The sequence below is a fragment of the Pan paniscus genome, chromosome 4 (assembly GCF_029289425.2).
Source record: "Pan paniscus chromosome 4, NHGRI_mPanPan1-v2.0_pri, whole genome shotgun sequence".
Taxonomy (NCBI): domain Eukaryota; kingdom Metazoa; phylum Chordata; class Mammalia; order Primates; family Hominidae; genus Pan; species Pan paniscus.
In genome coordinates this window covers 161,385,303-161,397,707 of record NC_073253.2, presented here as the reverse complement: position 1 = coordinate 161,397,707, position 12,405 = coordinate 161,385,303, and the positions used below count along the sequence as shown (strand labels likewise).

The window sequence follows — 12,405 nt, the reverse complement described above, 5'->3', positions numbered from 1 at the left end:
CAATATCATAAACGAAGCTATTTATATCTAGCATTCACTGCAGTATTTCCTCAGGTTTCAAACTCTCTTACAAAACATTTGTACAGTTTCTACATCTTTCTCAGATGTCCTATGGTTTTCCTCTCAACAAACACCACAGGCAGAAGAGAACCACTTGTGGCTTCCCGCATACTCTGTTCCATGGGCTGTCTGACTTATTGCATAAACTTAGGCTTTCCTCTGTGAGTCCCTTTAGCAGAAATTCAAAGCTTTCTTTAAATTTCATCACATGTGCTGGTGGCTACTCGCATACATAATCCCTACATGTAACTAGTGGTGTAGGAAAGGGAGGCCACAGGCTTTGTATTTTATGAGGTAAGCAGAACAAATACATATGCCATCTAGAAAACTGCTTCTAGCATTCATTATAGAATTGGCACATCTTGTTTGCAGAAAATAAACATGCACACAGAATAATAACAATAGGTAGAAATAAAAGGTGAGACTTTGAGAGCTCTGAAGCTGATAGTAAGAAGCGAAAAGGCTTGGTCTAGGTGGGAAAAGGGCCCATAGAAAAAAAAAGCGTGTGTGTGTGTGTCTGTGTGTGTGTGTGTGTGTGCATGTGTGTACGTGTGCATGTCTGTGTGTGCGCACGCATGTGTGTGTATTAAAAACGGAGAAGGCAGATGAAGAAACACAAAGGAGAGGAAGGAGTTGCAGAAAGAGACGACAGGAAAGAATGTAAAACTTCTATGGCAGGAGCGCCAAGAGAGATACACCTTAGGAGAGCAAGAAAGCTTTTGGAGAACTTTAAAGCCTAATTAAAAAACAAATGAGCCTTTTGAGATGCAAGGCCTAATATGTGATTAACTGTGCTATTATCAGCACTGCTGTACAGATGACTACCCTTGTATGAGTGAGTGACTGGATATGAATAAAGGGAATGAGTTTCCTGTCTGTGTTGACATGGTGAAGAGCAGAGACTGCAGGAAGGTATCTCATACCAACCTAGATCCCATCAGAGATTTGCAGAAATCTCATTGGAAACATTGATCCTTCATAGAATGTGGAATTGCAGTTGAGATCATAACAGTTTTTTTTTTTTTCTGGAATTCAAGGGGCAGCTTGCGTCTAAAAGAGGTCTAGCTGGCATCTATCTGCATCCAGAAGTTAGGGTAAAGTAAACGAGTAAAATGAGGCAAGCAAGAGACGTTGGGGATGATGGAGACTGTGGGAACCTGAAGTATCCTGCCATTTCTAGATGGCTCTGCTGCTTCTTACTTTCACAGTGTGTGAGCCACGTGAGTGTGTGCACTCAGTGTTGCTACAGTTACTATTTTTTTTTCCAAGAGAAGCTCCAAATCTAAATATTTAGATAAAAATCTCTTCATTTAAAAAAAAATCTGTGGGCCAGACAGACATGAGATCTACCAGTTTGCAAACTTTCCTGTACATCTTAGCTGAAATTTCACTCTTTCATATACAACCAATTAAAACAGTACATAAATCAGTTCTTTTTCATCTTACAAATAACACAAACCCAAAATGTTCAGTTTTCCCTTCCTTAAGGAATGGGTCTCATTTAATATTCTAAGACTGAGTCTCAGACAGTACATCTGTATTTCAGAAAGGATATTCAGGAACTTGACAGTATCAGAAACAGTGGAATGTCCTCTGCATTGCTAGATGGGACTTTCTTCTCTGAAAAGGGCAAAGGTGTGAAGCAGCTATCTCCTAGGGTAGGGTCCTAGAAGGCACCTCCTGGTACTACAAATATGTACCACTGAGCTAAACTCAGTTACACGGTCACAGCTTGCTGTAAAAAATAAAATAAAGGACGTTGAAAATATAGACCTTTTCTGACTGCTCATTTGCCTGTCTAAAAATTCTATTATCTTGGAGGAAGAATAGACCAGAAATCTTGGGAGGACCAGCACAATAGATCCCTCTGTATGTTTGGTATTAGAGTGTGGCTATAACAGTGACAATTTCCCACCATTCCCACATCCATTCAAAACCCTGAACATCATTAAAATAATCCACTAGATGAAGCATTATTAATTTCACTCATTCTCAATTAATGTGTGGGTGACCTGAAACAGCAATAAAGTTAAATGAATTTTTTAAACATATGGAGCCATTTCAAAAATAGTTTTTGAAACATTAATTTTTAATTAAGAAATATTTCAAAACTAGAGAAAAGCAGAATAATAGGCATTACAGATACTCATGTATCCCACCAGCTAGAGTTAACAAGTGTTAAAATATTGCTGTATTAGTTCTCTATTTCTTGAAACAAATTTTTAGATAAAAGCCGAGTATGCAAAGCTCATGTGGAGCTGAATTGTTTGCAGATAAAGGAAGGCTCAGAATCTCACTCATTGGGCAACCCCTATTGCCCCCAAACCTTCAATGTTCTGCTGAGTGGTGAACAAGCAAGAGTCAATCAGGTGTCGATAATCAAAGATAAAGAAATACTACTTTTAAGTTTATTCGAATTTAAACATTATGCTAGCTGAATTTATATCCTCCAAAAATTTGTTTGTCAAAACCTAATGCCAAATGTGATGGTATTTGAAGATGGGCCCTTGGAAGGTGATTTGGTCATGATGACAGAGCCCTCCTGAAGGGAAATAGTACCCTTATAAACGAGGGCAGATAGCTCCTTTGTTCCTTTGGCCATATGAGGATACAGCAAGATCATTGTCTATGAACAAGGAAGCAGGCCCTCGTCACACACCAAATCTGTTGGTACCTTGATCTTGAACTTCCTAGACTCTAGAACTGTAACCATCTGATCTTTGAGAAACCTGACAAAAACAAGCAACAGGGAAAGGATTCCCTATTTAACAAATGGTGTTGGGAAAACTGGCTAGCCATATGCAGAAAACTGAAACTATACCCCTTCCTTACACCTTATACAAAAATTAACTCAAGATGGGTTAAAGACTTAAACATAAGACCTAAAACCATAAAAACTCTAGAAGAAAACCAAGGCAATACCTTTCAGGACATAGGCACAGGCAAAGACTTCATGACTAATACACCAAAAGCAATGGCATCAAAAACCAGAATTGACAAATGTGGTGTAATTAAACTAAAGAGCTTCTGCACAGCAAAGGAAACTATCATCAGAGTGAACAGGCAACCTACAGAATGGGAAAAAGTTTTTGCAATCTATCCATCTGACAAAGGGCTAATATCCAGAGTCTACAAGGAACTTAAACAAATTTACAAGAAAAAAACAACCCCATCAAAAAGTAAGCAAAGGATATGAACAGACACTTCTCAAAAGAAGGCATCTATGTGGCCAAAAAACATATTAAAAAAAGCTCATCATCGCTGGTCATTAGAGAAAAGCAAATCAAAACCACAATGAGATACCATCTCACACCAGTTAGACTGGCGATCATTAAAAAATCAGAAAACAACAGATGCTGGCAAGGCTGTGGAGAAATAGGAACGCTTTTACACTGTTGGTGGGAGTGTAAATTAATTCAACCATTGTGGAAGACAGTGTGGCGATTCCTCAAGGATCTAGAACCAGAAACACCATTTGACCCAGCAATCCCATTACTAGTTATACACTCAAAGGATTATAAATCATTCTACAATAAAGACGCATTAACACGTATGTTTATTACAGCACTATCCACAATAGCAAAGACTTGGGACCAACCCATCAATGATAGACTGGATAAAGAAAATGTGGCACACATACACCATGGAATACTATGCAGCCATAAAAAGAATGAGTTCATGTCCTTTGCAGGGACGTGGATGAAGCTGGAAACCATCTTTCTCAGCAAACTAACACAGGAAGAGAAAACCAAACACTGCAGGTTCTCACTCATAAGTGGGAGTTGAACAATGAGAATACGTGGACACAGGGAGGGGAACATAACATACCAGGACCTACTGAGGGGTGGAAGACTAGGGGAGAGAAAACATTAGGAGAAATACCTAATGTAGATGATGGATTGGTGGGTGCATCAAACCACCATGGCACATGTATACCTATGTAACAAACCTGCAAGTTCTGCACATGTATCCCAGAATTTAAAGTATAATAATAACAAAATTTTAAAAAAGAAAAATAAATGTGTGTTGTTAAAGCCACCTATTCTATGGTATTTTTGTTATAGCACCCTGAACAGACTAAGGCATTTCTCAAATGTAAATTTTCTACACATGTAGGAACAATAAGTCTACAATACAAGCACACTTCTTCCTTCCTGCCTGCCTGCCTTCACTTCTTCCTTCCACCTTTCTCTCTCCCTCCCTCCTTCCTTCCTTTTCCCCTCTCTTCCTCCATTCCTTTCTTTTTTCCTTCTGTTTCCTTTTAAAGGAGTTACTGGTCTTATTTATTACACATGAAAACATTATGTGTTCTGACTTTGTCATTTATTTATACTCGAGTGGCTTCAGGAAATTTCTGAAAACTCTTTGGCTCAATTAGAAAATGAATCTGAATGCCTATCTATTACACTTTCAGAAGTAAACTGTGCTATATAACTTTAAAATCATCAGTCAGAATACTATGTATCTTTAAAATATTACATGATTGGTTATAATCTAACAAGTGTTTCATTTTTTTCCATAAAGTCAAATACATTTAAACTTCACCGAAAAGCAATAACAAAATGATGCTAGAATGAAAAAACACAACTACAGTAGAATTAACTCTAGTCTATGATCTTTTATGCCTGAACTTAAATATGGGTCACATTCAGATGCCTAGCTTGATACTGCTGTAATTTTAAGCACTGCTTTTGCAGTACTGGATTTAAATAATAAGAATACTAATTACATAGAGAGGTGAAACTCACAATTCTAAAACAGAAATTCACCCAGAGTTTCTCTTGCCACTTGGGCCATGAGCTACTTAAACAATATTGAGCAGTATGGTAGTTGGCATGCAGAAAAGACGGGTCTCAACATGTCAGGTAGTTTATTTCTGTGCAGCACAGCTAAAACAAACACTTCATTTTGCCCTGAAAAACTAAATTTGTCTAATTTACCTGTGACACAAGCCCCCTGAGAGTTTCTGAACAAGTTTTATACAATATATTATTCCACATGCTTCAAAAGGAAGAAATAAATATGATACGACTTACCCTTACCTTCCTTGCAGTAACTCCCGCCTTCATTCACTCATCGTTTCTAAAGAAAGAAAAAGCAAGAAGTGTTCATTGTTCATGTACCTACCAGTTGTAACTTAATGCAGAGTATAATTCAAATTAGCTGCTGAATGGCAGCTTTGCTTAAAAAAAAAAAATCTTTGACGAGTTGTTGAAAATTGTTTTAATGTTTGCTATCATTAACCATCCACTTTACCAGTTGTAGACCAAAGTAGATCGGGACACATCTGTTCAGGAAACCTAGACTGCTCCCTTTTTCTTCAGAATCCATCTGTCTTTAGATTTTGAGTTAAATACAGTATTTGGATCTATATTTCATTTTGGAATTTAAAAAAAATTCTTTAAATACACTGGAAAAAAGAACACATGAACCAATTTTCCCTTTCCTGTTATTTACTTATGTCAACCCCCTCTCCCATTTACTCTTATTTCTTTAATTGTCTCATCCCTAAATACATCTACGTTAATTTAGGAGAAACAATCAGGCAGCCAAATTCAATATGTACCAAGCAAAATGGATACTGGGAACTTTGCAAGTTAGGCATATATGCTCATCTAGTGAAATGAGGGAAAGGGGAGGGTGGGTATAAAAGAGAAATAGTGGAATTAAATTCTCAGATCCCAAAGAGTTAATTTACGCATCGAAGCATGTGCGTCTGAGAAATGGATTCTATTTATTTGGAATACTTTTAAAAAGTCAGAAATCAAAAGAGAATGGTTTGATATCCAGTGCATTTTGATAGAATTCTGAAAAATAAGTAAAGATTGAGGTTTGTTAAGCACTGGAGAGTTACCTCTTTTTCTAATTGCAATTTTATTGAAGTCAAAGTTGAGCACCCTCGTGGGGCCTCACTGCTATTAGAATAACAAGTTATGGCTGGCCAAAACACACTGGCTCTTTAGCCACTGGGCAAAACAGACGATAAAACAGCAGTGAAATAACAAGTTGGCAGCATCACTTCCTTCTATCATATGTTGATAAAGAAAAATAATGAAAGCTGCACTAACAACTGTACTTAAGACAAAAATGCGTTTATATGAAATACTTGATTTGGAGGCAATCAGAATTTTCATTTATAGCAGCTTGTTACCAGAGTGGTACCAACAGTCCTTAGTAATTAAAGGTGTCATTTACGCCCAGACCCTTGGTGAGAGAAGTAAAAATTCACCCCCTGTTTCTTGAGAATTGCTGTTTTCTAATCATTTTGAAACAGAAGGTGACTAGCATAGTCACCTCCCCACTTTGTATTATGCAAATAGCTCATCTTGGGAACAGCTTCTGAGGCACCAAACATCCCCTCCACATCTCACCCCAGAAGGTAACACATTTCATTTTGTGCGTCCCTCCCAATTCTGGCTGGCATTTCTTTAAGGAGACCTGGCTCTGAACTTTCAGAAGAATGTGATGTTTTACGTTAACACCAAAAGCTCTATACGCTGAGGAAGAAAACATCAAGTGATGGAGGTTCAAACCAAGTTCTAATCTTTACAGTCCTTTAGTATTTATATTTTAAAAACGGAGGCATAATTCATTTCTGATGAAAATGAATTGCTCAGCTCTCCACTAATAGGATCCTCAGGGCAAAAAGGGTAGAGTAAGAGTCATCATAAAAAGCAGAAGCTTCACAATTTTTTGAAATTTAAGCTTGAAAAAAAATAAATTAATAATTAGGTTTGTCATGATTACTGCACTTTATAATAAATTGTTCTTATTTAGTGAATGGGATAACGAACTTGAGTGACCTGGAAGATTAATAAAAGGCAAGTAATATTGGCCTAAGAAGCACTGGTGACCATTCCTATTTTGTTAAGGAAGCCAACAAGCCACGTGCAGGTGTAATGGCACATCACAATTTTTTTACCCTTTCTTCTTATGCTTTTTCTCCCCCCTAGAATTAATTTGACTGTTTCCCAAATGTTTTCCACCTGAAAGCTGACCAGTGCGAAGACCTTCTGCTCTTGCCCCAGAACTGTAGCAGAGTTTCCATCTGGTGCAAACACTTTTTTTTTTTTTTGGAGCCTAATCATGGTGATTTATTTTTCAATCAGTCACATAATCAAAGGAATGCTTAAATATCTTTTACTGTCATTGTGGAGGGATGGAGCAGCATTCTACAAAAGAATCATCACTAAAGCAATGGAGGTCCATCTGCCTAATTATCCAGCGATGAAGATCGCCTTTAGTAAGCACAATATTAAAACTGTTTTGGGTTCTTCAAAGGTGCTGCATTTCCATCATATTCCCTTGAAAATAATGAAAGGGAAGACACAATAATAGAGTGTTAAAGTGGATGGCATGTAGCAAGGGCTCCAGGCAAGCTTTGTGTTTCCTCCTGTGAAAAGTATCACCATTTATTATCACTCATTAAAATTTAATTTTATATGGCATCTTTAAAAGGTCATTTTTTAAATTGGAATTTTGTCGGCAACATTACTGACTAGTTTACTGTGAAAAAACAAACTTTCATAGATCTATTGTTTTAAGCTATTATTAAAGAGGCACCTTAAAAAAACAGAACAAATTATTTCCTTCCTATAGAGCAAGATTATTCTCCTTTCTAAGTAATTTAGTTTACACAGTATTTTCAGTTGATTTTCATACTAAAAGAACCTTGGAAACCTAATTAGAAATAGAAAATCATTAGCATATAAAGGGTTTAAACCTATAGCTTAACTATGACAAATTTAAACCAAGACTGTGATGGTAAAATGCAAATCGCTCTAGCATGGAAAGTGGAGAAGTTTAACTTATATCTCTTATTTGTACTTACTTCAATCAAAGTCTATTATTTTTCTACTGAATCTTATTTTATTATAGACTATGATTACTTTGACTTCTAGTCTAAATTGGTTTTATGTAGCTGTACAGTTGTAATAAATATTAATACTTATACTATCAATATAAAAGAAACCCATTATTCTCCAAAAGGAAAGAGAAACATTTTTTATAGCACCAAAATTTTCAGGCACTTTATATACATTTTATTCTTTAATCATATAAAAAAATTGAGATAGACATTAAGCCCATTTTGGTATCAAGGAAACTGATGTTTAGGAAAGATAAGAGACATATGCTAAAACCATGCAAGAAGTTAGTTTAATAGGAAAGCTAGATCTAACCCAGATCTCCCTGGCTCCAGTAGAATTTCCAATACCTAGGCTATCTCCTAAAGAAAGTACATCTATTTTCACAAAAAGAGAAGTCAGCTAACTTTCTGTTAAGAAAAAAATCGCAAGTATTTTATACTTTTCAGGATATACCATCTATGTAGCAACTACTCGATTTTGCCTTTGCAGCAAAAAAGCAGCTATAGATAAAATGTAAAGGAATAGGCTAGCTGTGTTCAAATAAAGCTTTCCTTTCAAAATTTGGGCAGCAGGCTAGGTCAAAGGGTCACAGTTTGCCCTGCACTCGAGTATAAGCTATGTAAAAGCATAAACTTTATTTGTTCAATATTATATAATCCGATGTCTAAAAAAGCAATGATGAACTAATGATATTAAAAATAATGCTAATACTAATTTTGAGTTTGTTATGTGCTGGCTGTTTTTGCACACAATAACTCCTTTCTTCTCATAATATCCCTGCAAGTTAGTTACTATTTTTTACCCATTTTAGGAGATAACAGAACTGAGGAATGAATAATTAATTGGTGAAGATAATTCAGCAAGTAAGTCGGGAATCTGGGATTTAAATAATAAAAATCCGTAATACACAGTAAGATCTCAATCAATAATTGATTAATTAAACAAATGAATAAATGAATGATTGAATGAATCAGTATAGGGAATTAGTCCTGGGTATTTTGAGTAAAAAATATATATCTTGGTAATTTAGGAGATATCATTCTTCCAAATGGTCTAGGTTTACACAGCCAGAGGCAAATTAAAAAAAAGAAAAAAAAGGAGAGGCAAATCAAATGAAGGAAAATGTTAATCTGTTATTGAGCATATATTTCTGAATTTCAATTAAATAAACTAATTGTCTGGTACGGTTTCAAGGTGCTGTCCAAAGACTCATGTGTTGGAAACTTAATCGCCAATGCAACAATGTTGGGAGGTGAGGCCTAATAAGAAGTGATTGGGTCATAAAAGCAGAGCTCTCATGAATGGGTTGACACTGATAATGCACAAGTGGGTTAGTCATTGCAAGAGCGTGTTGTTGGCCAGGCGCGGTGGTTCACACCTGTAATCCCAGCACTTTGGGAGGTCGGGGCGGGCGGATCATGAGGTCAGGAGATCAAGACCATCCTGGTTAACATAGTGAAACCCCGTCTCAACTAAAAATACAAAAAATTAACTGGGCGTGGTGGCGGGAGCTACTCTCAGCTACTTGGGAGGCTGAGGCAGGAGAATGGCATGAACCTGGGAGGCGGAGCTTGCAGTGAGCCGAGATTGCGCCACTGCACTCCAGCCTGGGCGACAGAGCGAAACTCCGTATGAAATAAATAAATAAATAAATAAATAAGAGTGTGCTGTTATGAAGAAGTCTGGCCTCTGGTGTCTCTGTCTTGTGCACTCACTTCACTTCTGCCTTCTGCCCTCTCACCATGAGATGACCTTGCCAGTTGCTGGCTTCATGCTCTTGGACTTCCCAGCATGCATCTAGAACTGTAAACTAAATTAACTTGTATTTTTAATAAACTATGCAGTCTGTAATGTTCTGTTCTAACAACAGAAAACAAACTAAGACATTGTCTTCTCTTAAGTAAAACTGAACTTTACATAAGTAGGTGGGAAGTTTTGAATTTAACTGACAAGTCTGCATTTGTCATGAAAGAATGCAGGAAGCAAAGAAGGAAGAAAAAGGAAGGAAGGATAAAAATCTGAGAGAAGTTGAAAATAGAGATAGGAGCTAAGGGATAGCTGGTGAGAAGAGAATTGTGAGGAAGACCTTTTAATCAACAGGTATTTACCAAGGGTTTAAAATCTATTGGGTACTAAGCTATGCACTGATAACACATTGATTTTAAAAAGAAAGAAAAATAATCAAGGCTGCTTTATTCATAAAGCTTACAGTATATTAAGAAAACAACATAAACATCATTTATAAAAGTATTATTACAAATCATGATAAGTGCAACAATAACCAAAAAAAAACGGATAAATGCTCTGAGAGTGTACCAGTAAAATTTAATTAAGACCTGTCACACGTGGTGGCTCATGCCTGTAATCCCAGCAATTTGGGAGGCCAAGGTGGGTGGATCACCTGAGGTCAGGAGTGCAAGACCAGCCTGGCCAACATAGTGAAACCCTGTCTCTATTAAAATACAAAAATTAGCTCTGACTGGTGGTGGGGAGCCTGTAACCTCAGCAACTTGGGAAGCTGAGGCACGAGAATTGTTTGACCCAGGAGGCAGAGGTTGCAGCAAGCCGAGATCGCGCCATTGCACTCCAACCTGGGCAACAGAGTGAGACTCCAACTCAAAAAAAAAAAAAAAAGAAAAACAAAAAAGAATGTAATTTAGACTTAGGGATTTAAGGACTCTTCGAGGAAAGGATATTTAAATTGAGAATTGCAGATGAATAAGAACTATCTGGATGAAGAGTAGGGAGAATAGCATTTCAGGCAGATGATTAACAGGAGCAAAGGTTCAGAGATGGGAAATGATTTGATATACTACATGGACTTTAAGAAATGCCAGTATGGTATATTGCTGTGAGTTGGGAGAAAAGTGGAAAAAATGACAAGAGCAAGATGAGATAATCCAACAGGGTTTGTTAATCATATCAAGAATTTAAGAGGTTATTTATTTTTCTCAGATTATATTCCAGGTTTGATGGGCAAAAATGGAAAGGATTTAAATGGTGCAAAAACAAATTTTGGTTTTTATTAAAAAATAAAAGAAAACTGGCAGGATTGGAGGCAGAAGTCAAGAAGTATCTAAGAAGGAGATATGTGGGGAGAAAGGTTAAGAGGATGTTGCAAGAACAGGCCATGAGAGAGATGCTCATGGATAAGGCTAGGGAGTGAATGGTACAGCTGAGGATGGATGGATAGATACTTTGGACATAGATGTTGACATGAATCTGTGGATTAGATGTAACAGGTGAAAGAGAGAAAATGTTTTCTGTTGGTAGAGTGGGGAGGTGGGAATTCAAGCATAAGATTTTGAACAATTTAAGTTTGAGATAGCTGAGAGACATTCAAATACAGGCGGTGGATCCATTAGCCTATCTCTCAAAAGAGAGGTGTGGATGAGTGACAGTAAAGAGTAAATATTACCCTAAGTCATGGGTGTGGAAGATCACTTAGAAAAAGACTGTACAAAGAGAAGAGAAGAACCCTGATATTTAAGAGTGTGGCAGAAAGCGTAACTAGTGAAGAAGACTGAGAAACTGTGGTTAGAGAGGAAAAGACAAAGCCAGGCAATTGTAGTTGTATTATAGAAACCAAGAGAAGAGAGTTTTCAAGAAGGAGGCATGGTCAACCGTGTGAAATGTGGTGAGAAGCCAAGTAAAAAGTCAAGTAAGAGTAAAGTTCTTAGATTTCCAACATGGAGGTCATTGGTGTCCTTCACCAAAGCTTTCATAGAGTCATGGGTATAGAAGTAAGATGTGAGTGGTAGAGTAACAGAACAGCAAGGGAGTGACAATGTGTATAGACAACTTTTTTGAAAAGCCTCAGGGGGAATTAGAATAGATAGTGGAATATCTGGAGAAGGATGAAAAGGCAAGAGTAGTGATTATTAATGTTTGAATGCTGATTGGAATATATAGTAAGAAAAAGAGGTGAGGATGGAGGAATAAGAGTGGCTCTGTGTAAAGCTATAAAGGAAAATAAAAGGAAAAGGAAGCATGTGAAAGCAAGAACATGAAGAAAAAAAAGAAAAAAGCAAGTGAATAAAATTGAGCTGGGGTTGGTACAGACAAGAAAGAAACCTAAAATCTAAACAATCAATGACTTATACTACAGAGATTCTCTGGGAGGCCTGAAGGTTGATCCCACATAATAATTTAAGAGTAGTATGGATTACCCACTCTCACTTTCTCCCACTATTTATGGGTGCAGTCAATTAAGCTTGGCAACATTACACAGTAGTAGCAGAGCTATTGCATTTCCCATCCTGTGGGGCTGTCAGCACACACAGTCATTTTCCCACTGTCAGGGCAGAGGATTCGGTCTCTGGATAGTGATTACACTCCTTCGAATGTGTATGTGGAAACTCTTTCTACCCAGAGGAGGAACTATTACAATGAGCACCATCACCGAGTGATACACTGCTTCCTTTTGCATTCTTAATGCAAGCATAACTAAGCTACCAAATAAATCAGAGAAGCGTAG

The 12,405-nt window shown here is 37.1% G+C and overlaps 1 protein-coding gene across 5 annotated transcripts in view; it reads right to left on the bottom strand.

The window, feature by feature from the left end:
* The window catches only part of TENM2 (teneurin transmembrane protein 2), a 3,238,122-nt gene that overhangs the window by 2,027,262 nt on the left and 1,198,455 nt on the right, over window positions 1-12,405 (bottom strand). For 4 of the 5 annotated variants that reach the window (XM_063604288.1, XM_063604290.1, XM_055112852.2 and 1 more), the window contains exon 5: window positions 5,097-5,142. The gene's annotated coding sequence lies outside the window, so the exon portion shown is untranslated. The remainder of the gene's footprint in view (window positions 1-5,096; window positions 5,143-12,405) is intronic. The other variant, XM_063604289.1, reaches the window with a different exon arrangement.